Source organism: Rattus norvegicus, chromosome 9 (genome assembly GCF_021556685.1).
Source record: "Rattus norvegicus strain SHRSP/BbbUtx chromosome 9, alternate assembly SHRSP_T2T, whole genome shotgun sequence".
NCBI classification, from domain to species: Eukaryota; Metazoa; Chordata; class Mammalia; order Rodentia; family Muridae; genus Rattus; species Rattus norvegicus.
In genome coordinates, this window is record NC_141542.1 from 10,615,733 (window position 1) to 10,628,751 (window position 13,019).

The window sequence follows — 13,019 nt, forward strand, 5'->3', positions numbered from 1 at the left end:
TGGGAAGGCTTTGGCAGGAAATTCTCAAGTTTGGGGTCAGTCAGTGCTCACTGCATTGCAAGAGCCAATGTATAAAAGCCAATTGAACATCTAGGCAAGAGAGGAGATCTGGGCATTGAATTTGGGACACAGATGTCATTTGTACCTTTGATAAGGATTTTGCATCAGTTCCTAGATCAAACTCTGACTAGGACAAGTTCAAAGAGCGCCTGAGGAGTGGTATTTAGAAAGGAGAGTATGCCTAAGGTCAGGCTCTGAAAGAAAGAGGGAAAATAAGGAATTGCGTGGCTTAGGAGTATTGGCTTAAAGGTTTTTCTCTAGATATTTGTACACTGACGAGGAAGATTCAGAGTTATTGTAAGAGCAGACAGAAGAAAATTTTAGAAACCATAAAAATATGTAAGTGCAGGAAAGAAATAACTTCCACTCAGTAAAAAGAAAAGGTAAAGCCACGTGACCTGATGCAGGTGAAGGAGAGAGAGAGAGAGAGAGAGAGAGAGAGAGAGAGAGAGAGAGAGAGAGAGAGAGACGGGGGGGGGAGGGAGGGGCAATGGGGGGAGGATGGGGAGGGGAACATCCATAAAGAAGGGGAGGGGGAGGGGCTAGGGGGATGTTGGTCCGGAAGCCGGGAAAGGGAATAACACTCGAAATGTATATAAGAAATACTCAAGTTAATAAAAAAAGGGAGGGAGGGAGGGAGGGAGGGGGAGAGAGGGGAGGGGAGGGGAGGGGAGGGGAGGGGAGGGGAGGAGAGGAGATGTGGCACTTCTGCAGCCTCTCATTGTCTCTATTCAGCGAAATGTTTGAGACAAAGATGGAATTTAAATATTTCAGGAGAGAGGAAAAGTTACAAGTAGTCACCTCAAAAAGCGGGACAGTGAGTGGACTGTGGAGCTGAGGGGTGATTGTCTGGCCACATGAAGGGCTCTCCTGTGGAGCGTGAGCTGGAATTTAAACTGAGGTCAGTCAGCAGTCCTGTGTTTATTTCCAGCCTCATTTAGTTTCCCTGCTACAGGCGAGGGTACGAGGATGCATTTTTGAAGTGAGCGGGCCCAAGGGGCAGAGCTGACAGGGCATGTGCGAAGAAGAGACTCTAAGGAGTGGTCACAGAACTCTCAGGAAGACAGAGGTGGCATGAAGATGTGAGGAGTCAAAGGCAGCTCAGAAACTGGAATGATGGGGTATGGATACGAGTGCTGAGCTCGGATATGAAAGTTTGTCAGCTGGAAATAGAAGAGATAAGGAATGGCGAGGGTAGATTTAAATCCAAGTCGATGTTCTGTTTGAGGGAGCAAAAGGCTGAGGGGAGGAAACGGTGTCAGAAATAGTGTGAAGAGTTTGGAGAAATGAAAACCCGGGATTTTGAAAATCTTATCTGCATGGACATTGTAATCACTAAGAATGACAGAAGGAGCTTTGTAGGACAAAACACATAGGGAAAGAAATGTTTTAAAGAATTAGACAAGAATAGCCATAGACGAGTAGGGGAAGAACAAAGATGCCTGTGTTAATTTGATGTCTAGGGGAACAGAGGTGGGCAACAAGACAAGACTGAGGAGCGGATCTACTTGACATACAGCCTGGTGGTTTACAGGGATCAGGTAAGTCACAGTGGGAGGGGTGGCCCCCAGGAGAAAGCCTGGCTTCAATTTCCAATACATGGTATTAGTAAACAAGAAAAGGTTGAAGACATTGAAAATGTTCCTATTCAAGAGTGAGTGTCAACGGGTGGATGCCCTGGAAAGCAGTCAGGCCATCTGGAAACTCAGACTTGTGTTCAGAGAGGTTCACACAAAGCTGTATACAGAACCAGAGTATGTCTGGCTGAGCTTTAACTTCAGATAACCTGTATCTATTGAACATCTATTGGCACATCTACTGAACTAGTATCCACCCCAGCCCAGCACTTCCTACTCCTCATCCATCCCTGACTCTTGACATCCTCTAATTTGTTCTTCATCTCTATGATTGTGTTAGTGCCGTGTTGAGAATGTTTAAGGAACGGAATTAAACAATATGTCAGTTTTCATAACAGTTTGTTCATGGAACAATTCTGCCTTGCTTTTTCCTTTTCCCCTTTCTATTAACCCCAACATCTGTCACACACATTTCACACACAGAATTTAGAGTCTTTCAAAACTAATTATTGCAATCAGATATCTTAAAATCATAGGTGCAGCATTCTACTGTGCTCGTCTGTCTAACTATAGGTAACTAAAGTTGTTGAAGAATGGCCATCCGAGAAAACAACTTTAGGACATTTTTGACCATCTCTCCTAGTTGGCCTCTGTTGCTGGGATAAAACATTCTTACAGAAAGTAGCTTAGGGAGGAAAGGTTTATTTGGCTGATAGGTAACATCCATCATTAAAGAAGTCGAGGTGGATGCAGAACTTAAGCAGAGACCACAGGGGGATGGCTGGCTGTGCATTGTTTGCTTAGCTTGCTTCCTTATTCCACCCAGGACCATTGGCAAGGTGTACAGTGTACTGGACCTTCCCACATCAATCATTAATCAAGAAAATTCCCACAGATTGCCTATAGGTTAATCTAACATAGGCCTTTTCTCAATTGAGTTTCCTTCTCCCCAGCTGACTCTATCTTGTGACAAATTGTCAAAAACTAGTATGGTATCCTAAAATTCCTTTATTATTTTTTTAGCAATTACATGAATACAGATAATTTCCTTTTAGAATCCCCTAATCACAATCCCCTAATTATCTTCTCTTATGCTCTTTTTCCTTCTATCAAACTCCTTTCTTACCAACAAATGTCCCTTCTACTTCCATGTCTTTTGTTTGGTGTCCACTGCATTTATTTAGGTTTCATTGCTTGTATAAGTGAAGGGTAGGAGACATTATTTATCTTAATAGAGGCAAGATACTAAGGAATATGATTCATCTCAACAACTGTTAAGTGTCTGCAGGTTCTATGGAAGATATGGGGCCTTCCCTTCCAGATATGAGCTTTTCCATCATCCCTGATTAAATGGTCCTTGTACAGTCTTGTACAGAACCTATGAAAATACTCCTTCCTTCTTTGAGTTAATGGGTAAAATTACTGAGCCAGGTTATAAAATGAAACATACATGAACACACCCACACCACACACACACACACACACACACACACACACACACAGAGAGAGAGAGAGAGAGAGAGAGAGAGAGAGAGAGACAGAGACAGAGACAGAGACAGAGAGATAGACAGAGAAGAGAGAAGAGACAGAGTGAGAGACAGAGAGACAGACAGAGACAGACAGACAGACAGAGAGACAAACAGACAGACAGACACAGACAGAGAGAAACAGTTAACTCTTGGTGGATAGTGGATAACGACAAAAGTGACTCTATTTAGTTGAAATGCAAGCAGCAAAGTGAGTCAGTACTGCCTGGATGGTCGTGAGTATCCTTCAGCAGAGGTGATGATGAATTCTGAGATGCTGAAGACGTTCAGTTACTTGATCAGAATTATGTCAGTGGCTTGTTACAATGATGAAATGGAGAAAACTGCACAGATATTGCAGGTGTGAATATATGTGTGCACCAGTAAGACATTTAGACACGAGCTTTCTCATATGACTTGGGGACTACTCAAATGTGTCATCTTGTATTGTTGCTCATAGCAGGCCGGAACCCACAATTTTATTTATACTTCAGTCATCAGTAATGTTTTATTTGTAAAGCTTTCAGGGGACAGCGAAGAGGCTCAATTCAACTTGGTGGCTGAACAAGTCTCACTAACTCACTGACAATTGACTTCATTGGCAGCCCTCTCTCCTGTTATTCATCCAACTGTTAGTGCCTAACTTGAGAACAATGGAATGGATGAGTGGAATTTTTATTGATTAAAGGGGCAACATCTTTGAAATGAAATTACAACTTAGTTGGGATCAATTGTCATAGAATTTAATTTTTTACATCCATTAGGGCTATAATTGAAGGGCATTATGCACTGTTTATCATAGCAATGAGAACACAGTCAGAATGAACTTCTCCTGGCTATTCAAGTGCCACTTAATTAGCATTGAACCTATACTCACAGCACCCCCTCCATTTTTTTTGCTATAAGGGAATTGCTATCAAAGTGTACTTAATCTAAGGGAATTGGTTTATAAATGGAGTCTTCATGAGAATTAAGTTTATTTGGTGATGTCACTAGGCAGCACAGTGCTATTTGAATGTCATGGTACTGGTTGGGCATATTGGTGAGCACCGTCTGGGTGCCATGTCATACTCTGCACTTTTATTTTTAATCATTTGAGTAGTGAGTGAAAACATATTTATTACTTTGTTAGGTAGAACTAATTTTCTGATGAGTATCAGAGAGTTTTCATCCTGGTCTATTATCCAGCCTAGGGTTCACTTGGTATTCCTTTTAAAAGTTGTTTTTTAATATGCATATTTGTGCATGTATGTCTACTGTGTGCATGCAGGAGCCCATGAATGCCAGACGAAGACATCAGATCCCAGAGAACTGGAATTACTTGCAGTTGGTTAGGTAGTGGCCTGTGAGTGCTCAGAACATAGATCTTAGTTGCCCAGCCATTTCTCTAGTTCCATTCGCTTGGAATTTCTTACCAGGAGGTCTTCATTGACCCATAACAGAAAGACTACTATACAAAGTATGGTAGACATATGGCAGGGCTCAGAGAAGTCCTGCTGCCAGTGGATATGAGTAAAGGAAGACAGAATTTTCCTTCAGATGGATTACATAAACAGTTGCAGAGTAGTGGATGTGGGATGCTTACTGACAATAATGTACTATGATATTCTAACTGAGTTCCTGTGGTGCATGGGTGTTACTATACAGAACAAAGTATAAAACATTGTCACATGACCTAGGTCGGAAGTTGGCAGTTTTCTCTGTAAAGAATCAAGTAATGAGTGTTGTTAGTTTTGCAGGGCTTCTACTCCTTGTGACAACTCTGTCTTTGGAGACTGAAGCCACCTGTAAATGACATCAAGTAAAGGTCTGTAAGCCCATTCCAGTGTTGTCACAAAGAACAGACACTGGCTGGATTTAACCATGACTGTAGACTGTAGAACACCACCGACATGATGCCTTTTACCTTTGGGATTGTATGTACCTGTGCAGTGCAATGTGAGGCCGTTAGTGTTATAAGTTGACTATCCAGACATATGATGTGCTCTTGTTTGTTAATGGTAATGATCATATCATGTGGTTAAAATATGAGGTAATTTAATATAACTATTTTAATTATGATATACTAATAACACTTATTGCTATCATTAAAAATAAATAGCACTTTATTCTTTTGTGTCTGGAGACACTGAAACACAGGGTCTCCCGCTCTTTGAGTGGAAACAAAAGGCAAATCAATCTCATTTCTGAACAAAGGAGGTTTTTTCTAGACTATTTTAGAACTTGCCCCTTCTCCTGAGTTGATATAGCGTGCCGTGGCTGTGTGTACCTCTCCCTTCCACCTCTCTTTGTGTGTGAGCATGTGTATGTGCAAAGCTTTAATGGAGCTGCCTGGCTCTACCTGGAAGCATTCTTTGACTGACCTGCACTGTTTTCTTTTCTGACTCTACTGCTTTAAAATTAAGGAGTGGCTTGGCCTCTCTCTATACTCATGAGCATTTTGACTCATGGTTGAAGGGGCATCCATGACAGGATTCTGCCTATGCTTTGCAACACTGCACAGATTCAGAAGAGGAGAGGCTACTGTTCCTTCAGAGAGCTGTTTCCAGACATCATTGCTGGGTTTTGAATCACTCAGAAGTAACCATGGACTTTATTTAGTTCTGCTATTAATTGGAGAGCAGAGTAAGAGCTCTGTGCCTAATCACTTGACTTGTCCAAGTCCTGATTTCCCTGTTTAGGAGTTGAGATGATATTGACACATTTAAGGTTGACATGAGAATAAATGCCTAGGAATCAAAGTGCTCTTAGCTAAGGACCCTCCCACTGCTCATATGCCCTGTGAGTCTTTCAGGCAACTCTTTGGATTCTGTTCCTTATGGCTCTGACTCATGCATTGCAGGCAGGGAGAAATAATCACTGACTTATCTTCCTATCTCCCAATCTGTATTCCTCCCAGAAATCTGACAGACTGATGCCAGAATGCCAGCTCTGAGCTCAAGAGCAGTGACGTCTTCATATCCTTCAACAGCACAGACAATCTAGGGCAGAGTTGTAGCACACCTCCCAGTACTTTATATTTCTAGTTATTTTTTTTGACATTTAACACCATCAGAACATACAGCAGAATCCAAGCACAATTTCTTTGAGGTAAAAGTGTGAGTGCTTTTTCATATCTTAGTGTGTTGAATAACCTTTAGATGCAAAGTTAGCACAGCAAACATTGACATGATGCAGGCAGCCCAGAGCGCAGTGCCTAAAAATAAATACAAGAAGTTCATCTGCTGCAAAAGTTAAGGATTCAAATGAAAAAGAAAGAGCTTTGTGGCACAGAGATTAACAAGACCTCATGGGTGTGTGTTCTCGTGGGTGCAACTGATTAGAAGATGTTTATTATAGTTTAATAATGACATACATAATAATGAAATTACATATCATAGCTACACCTTATATATGCACAAGGCTTTAATAAATTTACTTTGAGGCCTATCACAAGTTTTCTATCTGTTATGAAATTTTGTTTTTCCAACTATGGTTATAGTTGATTTAATGATTGACCGTGTAATTTGGAATTGGAAGTTCTGGGTCTGCGTTATAAGTTTGTCGGTTTTGGGGTTACTTTAAATGGCATTTTGGCCTTTTGTTATTTTTTGTGTAGTTGTTAGATAGTCCTTTAAACATGCTCTAAAGGTTATGTTCTTTTTTTTTTTTTATTAACTTGAGTATTTCTTATATACATTTCGAGTGTTATTCCCTTTCCCGGTATCCGGGCAAACATCCCCCTCCCCCCTCCCCTTCCTTATGGGTGTTCCCCTCCCCATCCTTCCCCCATTGCCGCCCTCCCCCCACCAGTCTAGTTCACTGGGGGTTCAGTCTTAGCAGGACCCAGGGCTTCTCCTTCCACTGGTGCTCTTACTAGGATATTCATTGCTACCTATGAGGTCAGAGTCCAGGGTCAGTCCATGTATAATCTTTAGGTAGTGGCTTAGTCCCTGGAAGCTCTGGTTGCTTAGCATTGTTGTACTTTTGGGGTCTCGAGCCCCTTCAAGATCTTCCAGTTCTTTCTCTGATTCCTTCAACGGGGGTCCTATTCTCAGTTCAGTGGTTTGCTGCTGGCATTCGCCTCTGTATTTGCTGTATTCTGGCTGTGTCTCTCAGGAGCGATCTACATCCGGCTCCTGTCGGTCTGCACTTCTTTGCTTCATCCATCTTGTCTAATTGGGTGGCTGTATATGTATGGGCCACATGTGGGGCAGGCTCTGAATGGGTGTTCCTTCAGTCTCTATTTTAATCTTTGCCTCTCTCTTCCCTGCCAAGGGTATTCTTGTTCCCCTTTTAAAGAAGGAGTGAAGCATTCACATTTTGATCATCCGTCTTGAGTTTCATTTGTTCTAGGTATCTAGGGTAATTCAAGCATTTGGGCTAATAGCCACTTATCAATGAGTGCATACCATGTATGTCTTTCTGTGATTGGGTTAGCTCACTCAGGATGATGTTTTCCAGTTCCAACCATTTGCCTACGAATTTCATAAAGTCGTTGTTTTTGATAGCTGAGTAATATTCCATTGTGTAGATGTACCACATTTTCTGTATCCATTCCTTTGTTGAAGGGCATCTGGGTTCTTTCCAGCTTCTGGCTATTATAAATAAGGCTGCAATGAACATAGTGGAGCACGTGTCTTTTTTATATGTTGGGGCATCTTTTGGGTATATGCCCAAGAGAGGTATAGCTGGATCCTCAGGCAGTTCAATGTCCAATTTTCTGAGGATCCTCCACACTGATTTCCAGAATGGTTGTACCAGTTTGCAATCCCACCAACAATGGAGGAGTGCTCCTCTTTCTCCACATCCTCGCCAGCATCTGTTGTCCCCTGAGTTTTTGATCATAGCCATTCTCACTGGTGTGAGGTGAAATCTCTGGGTTGTTTTGATTTGCATTTCCCTTATGACTAAAGATGTTGAACATTTCTTTAGGCGTTTCTCAGCCATTTGGCATTCTTCAGCTGTGAATTCTTTGTTTAGCTCTGAACCCCATTTTTTAATAGGGTTATTTGTTTCCCTGCGGTCTAACTTCTTGAGTTCTTTGTATATTTTGGATATAAGGCCTCTATCTGTTGTAGGATTGGTAAAGATCTTTTCCCAATCTGTTGGTTGCCGTTTTGTCCTAACCACCGTGTCCTTTGCCTTACAGAAGCTTTGCAGTTGTATGAGATCCCATTTGTCGATTCTTGATCTTAGAGCCTAAGCCATTGGTGTTTTGTTTAGGAAATTTTTTCCAGTGCCCATGTGTTCCAGATGCTTCCCTAGTTTTTCTTCTATTAGTTTGAGTGTGTCTGGTTTGATGTGGAGGTCTTTGATCCACTTGGACTTAAGGTTTGTACAGGGTGATAAGCATGGATCGATCTGCATTCTTCTACATGTTGACCTCCAGTTGAACCAGCACCATTTGCTGAAAATGCTATCTTTTTTCCATTGGATGGTTTTGGCTCCTTTGTCAAAAATCAAGTGACCATAGGTGTGTGGGTTCATTTCTGGGTCTTCAATTCTATTCCATTGGTCTATCTGTCTGTCTCTGTACCAATACCATGCAGTTTTTATCACTATTGCTCTGTAATACTGCTTGAGTTCAGGGATAGTGATTCCCCCTGAAGTCCTTTTATTGTTGAGGATAGTTTTAGCTATCCTGGGTTTTTTGTTATTCCAGATGAATTTGCAAATTGTTCTGTCTAACTCTTTGAAGAATTGGATTGGTATTTTGATGGGGATTGCATTGAATCTGTAGATTGCTTTTGGTAAAATGGCCATTTTTACTATATTAATCCTGCCAATCCATGAGCATGGGAGATCTTTCCATCTTCTGAGGTCTTCTTCAATTTCCTTCTTCAGTGTCTTGAAGTTCTTATTGTACAGATCTTTTACTTGCTTGGTTAAAGTCACACCGAGGTACTTTATATTATTTGGGTCTATTATGAAGGGTGTCGTTTCCCTAATTTCTTTCTCGGCTTGTTTCTCTTTTGTATAGAGGAAGGCAACTGATTTATTTGAGTTAATTTTATACCCAGCCACTTTGCTGAAGTTGTCTATCAGCTTTAGTAGTTCTCTGGTGGAAGGTTTGGGATCACTTAAATATACTATCATATCATCTGCAAATAGTGATATTTTGACTTCTTCTTTTCCGATCTGTATCCCCTTGACCTCCTTTTGTTGTCTGATTGCTCTGGCTAGAACTTCAAGAACTATATTGAATAAGTAGGGAGAGAGTGGGCAGCCTTGTCTAGTCCCTGATTTTAGTGGGATTGCTTCAAGTTTCTCTCCATTTAGTTTAATGTTAGCAACTGGTTTGCTGTATATGGCTTTTACTATGTTCAGGTATGGGCCTTGAATTCCTATTCTTTCCAGGACTTTTATCACAAAGGGGTGTTGAATTTTGTCAAATGCTTTCTCAGCATCTAATGAAATGATCATGTGGTTTTGTTCTTTCAGTTTGTTTATATAATGGATCACGTTGATGGTTTTCCGTATATTAAACCATCCCTGCATGCCTGGGATGAAGCCTACTTGGTCATGGTGGATGATTGTTTTGATGTGCTCTTGGATTCGGTTTGCCAGAATTTTGTTGAGTATTTTTGCGTCGATATTCATAAGGGAAATTGGTCTGAAGTTCTCTTTCTTTGTTGTGTCTTTGTGTGGTTTAGGTGTAAGAGTAATTGTGGCTTCGTAGAAGGTATTCGGTAGTGATCCATCTGTTTCAATTTTGTGGAATAGTTTGGATAATATTGGTATGAGGTCTTCTATGAAGGTTTGATAGAATTCTGCACTAAACCCGTCTGGACCTGGTCTCTTTTTGGTTGGGAGACCTTTAATGACTGCTTCTATTTCCTTAGGAGTTATGGGGTTGTTTAACTGGTTTATCTGTTCCTGATTTAACTTCGGTACCTGGTATCTGTCTAGGAAATTGTCCATTTCCTGAAGATTTTCAAATTTTGTTGAATATAGGCTTTTATAGTAAGATCTGATGATTTTTTGAATTTCCTCTGAATCTGTTGTTATGTCTCCCTTTTCATTTCTGATTTTGTTAATTTGGACACACTCTCTGTGTCCTCTCGTTAGTCTGGCTAAGGGTTTATCTATCTTGTTGATTTTCTCAAAGAACCAACTTTTGGTTCTGTTGATTCTTTCTATGGTCCTTTTTGTTTCTACTTGGTTGATTTCTGCTCTGAGTTTGATTATTTCCTGCCTTCTACTCCTCCTGGGTGTATTTGCTTGTTTTTGTTCTAGAGCTTTTAGGTGTGCTGTCAAGCTGCTGACATATGCTCTTTCCTGTTTCTTTCTGCAGGCACTCAGCGCTATGAGTTTTCCTCTTAGCACAGCTTTCATTGTGTCCCATAAGTTTGGGTATGTTGTACCTTCATTTTCACTAAATTCTAAAAAGTTTTTAATTTCTTTCTTCATTTCTTCCTTGACCAGGTTACCATTGAGTAGAGCATTGTTCAATTTCCAAGTATATGTGGGCATTCTTCCTTGATTATTATTGAAGACCAGTTTTAGGCCGTGGTGGTCCGATAGCACGCATGGGATTATTTCTATCTTTCTGTACCTATTGAGGCCCGTTTTTTGACCAATTATATGGTCAATTTTGGAGAAAGTACCATGAGGAGCTGAGAAGAAGGTATATCCTTTTGCTTTAGGATAGAATGTTCTATAAATATCCGTTAAGTCCATTTGGCTCATGACTTCTCTTCTACATCTCTGTTTAATTTCTGTTTCCATGATCTGTCCATTGATGAGAGTGGGGTGTTGAAATCTCCCACTATTATTGTGTGAGGTGCAATGTGTGTTTTGAGCTTTAGTAAGGTTTCTTTTACATATGTAGGTGCCCTTGTATTTGGGGCATAGATATTTAGGATGGAGAGTTCATCTTGGTGGATTTTTCCTTTGATGAATATGAAGTGTCCTTCCTTATCTTTTTTGATGACTTTTAGTTGAAAATTGATTTTATTTGATATTAGAATGGCTACTCCAGCTTGCTTCTTCTGACCGTTTGCTTGGAAAATTGTTTTCCAGCCTTTCACTCTGAGGTAATGTCTGTCTTTGTCTCTGAGGTGTGTTTCCTGTAAGCAGCAGAATGCAGGGTCCTCGTTGCGTATCCAGTTTGTTAATCTATGTCTTTTTATTGGGGAGTTGAGGCCATTGATGTTGAGAGATATTAAGGAATAGTGATTATTGCTTCCCGTTATATTCATATTTGGATGTGAGGTTATGTTTGTGTGCTTTCATTCTCTTTGTTTTGTTGCCAAGACGATTAGTTTCTTGCTTCTTCTAGGGTATAGCTTGCCTCCTTATGTTGGGCTTTACCATTTATTATCCTTTGTAGTGCTGGATTTGTAGAAAGATATTGTGTAAATTTGGTTTTGTCATGGAATATCTTGGTTTCTCCATCTATGTTAACTGAGAGTTTTGCAGGATACAGTAACCTGGGCTGGCATTTGTGTTCTCTTAGGGTCTGTATGACATCAGTCCAGGATCTTCTGGCCTTCATAGTTTCTGGCGAGAAGTCTGGTGTGATTCTGATAGGTCTGCCTTTATATGTTACTTGACCTTTTTCCCTTACTGCTTTTAATATTCTTTCTTTATTTTGTGCGTTTGGTGTTTTGACAATTATGTGACGGGAGGTGTTTCTTTTCTGGTCCAATCTATTTGGAGTTCTGTAGGCTTCTTGTATGCTTATGGGTATCTCTTTTTTTAGGTTAGGGAAGTTTTCTTCTATGATTTTGTTGAAGATATTTACTGGTCCTTTGAGCTGGGAGTCTTCACTCTCTTCTATACCTATTATCCTGAGGTTTGATCTTCTCATTGAGTCCTGGATTTCCTGTATGTTTTGGACCAGTAGCTTTTTCCGCTTTACATTATCTTTGACAGTTGAGTCAATGATTTCTATGGAATCTTCTGCTCCTGAGATTCTCTCTTCCATCTCTTGTATTCTCTTGGTGAAGCTTGTATCTACAGCTCCTTGTCTCTTCTTTTGGTTTTCTATATCCAGGGTTGTTTCCATGTGTTCTTTCTTGATTGCTTCTATTTCCATTTTTAATTCCTTCAACTGTTTGATTGTGTTTTCCTGGAATTCTTTCAGGGATTTTTGCGATTCCTCTCTGTAGGCTTCTACTTGTTCTCTAAGGGAGTTCTTCACGTCTTTCTTGAAGTCCTCCAGCATCATGATCAAATATGATTTTGAAACTAGATCTTGCTTTTCTGGTGTGTTTGGATATTCCATGTTTGTTTTGGTGGGAGAATTGGGCTCCGATGATGCCATGTAGTCTTGGTTTCTGTTGCTTGGGTTCCTGCGCTTGCCTCTCGCCATCAGATTATCTCTAGTGTTACTTTGTTCTGCTATTTCTGACAGTGGCTAGACTGTCCTATAAGCCTGTGTGTCAGGAGTGCTGTAGACCTGTTTTCCTCTCTTTCAGTCAGTTATGGGGACAGAGTGTTCTGCTTTCGGGCGTGTAGTTTTTCCTCTCTACAGGTCTTCAGCTGTTCCTGTGGGCCTGTGTCTTGAGTTCACCAGGCAGCTTTCTTGCAGCAGAAAAGTTGGTGTAACCTGTGGTCCCGAGGCTCAAGTTCGTTTGTGGGGTGCTGCCCACGGGCTCTCTGCAGCGGCAGCAACCAGGAAGACCTGTGCCGCCCCTTCCGGGAGCTTCAGTGCACCAGGGTTCCAGATGGTCTTTGGCTTTTTCCTCTGGCGTCCGAGATGTGTGTGCAGAGAGCAGTCTCTTCTGGTTTCCCAGGCTTGTCTGCCTCTCTGAAGGGTCAGCTCTCCCTCCCACGGGATTTGGGTGCAGAGAACTGTTTATCCGGTCTGTTTCCTTCAGGTTCCGGCGGTGTCTCAGGCACAGGGGTCCTGCCGCTCCTGGGCCCTCCC

The 13,019-nt window shown here is 41.2% G+C and overlaps 1 non-coding gene across 5 annotated transcripts in view; it reads left to right on the plus strand.

Moving 5' to 3' along the window:
• Positions 1-685: 685 nt before the first annotated feature.
• Positions 686-13,019, plus strand: part of LOC148003303 (uncharacterized) — a 92,916-nt gene continuing 80,582 nt past the window's right edge. For 2 of the 5 annotated variants that reach the window (XR_015629316.1, XR_015629317.1), the window contains exon 1: positions 752-1,601. This is a non-coding gene — a transcript (uncharacterized LOC148003303). Of the gene's footprint in view, positions 1,602-13,019 lie in introns of all 5 variants that reach the window. The other 3 variants (XR_015629315.1, XR_015629318.1, XR_015629319.1) reach the window with 3 other exon arrangements.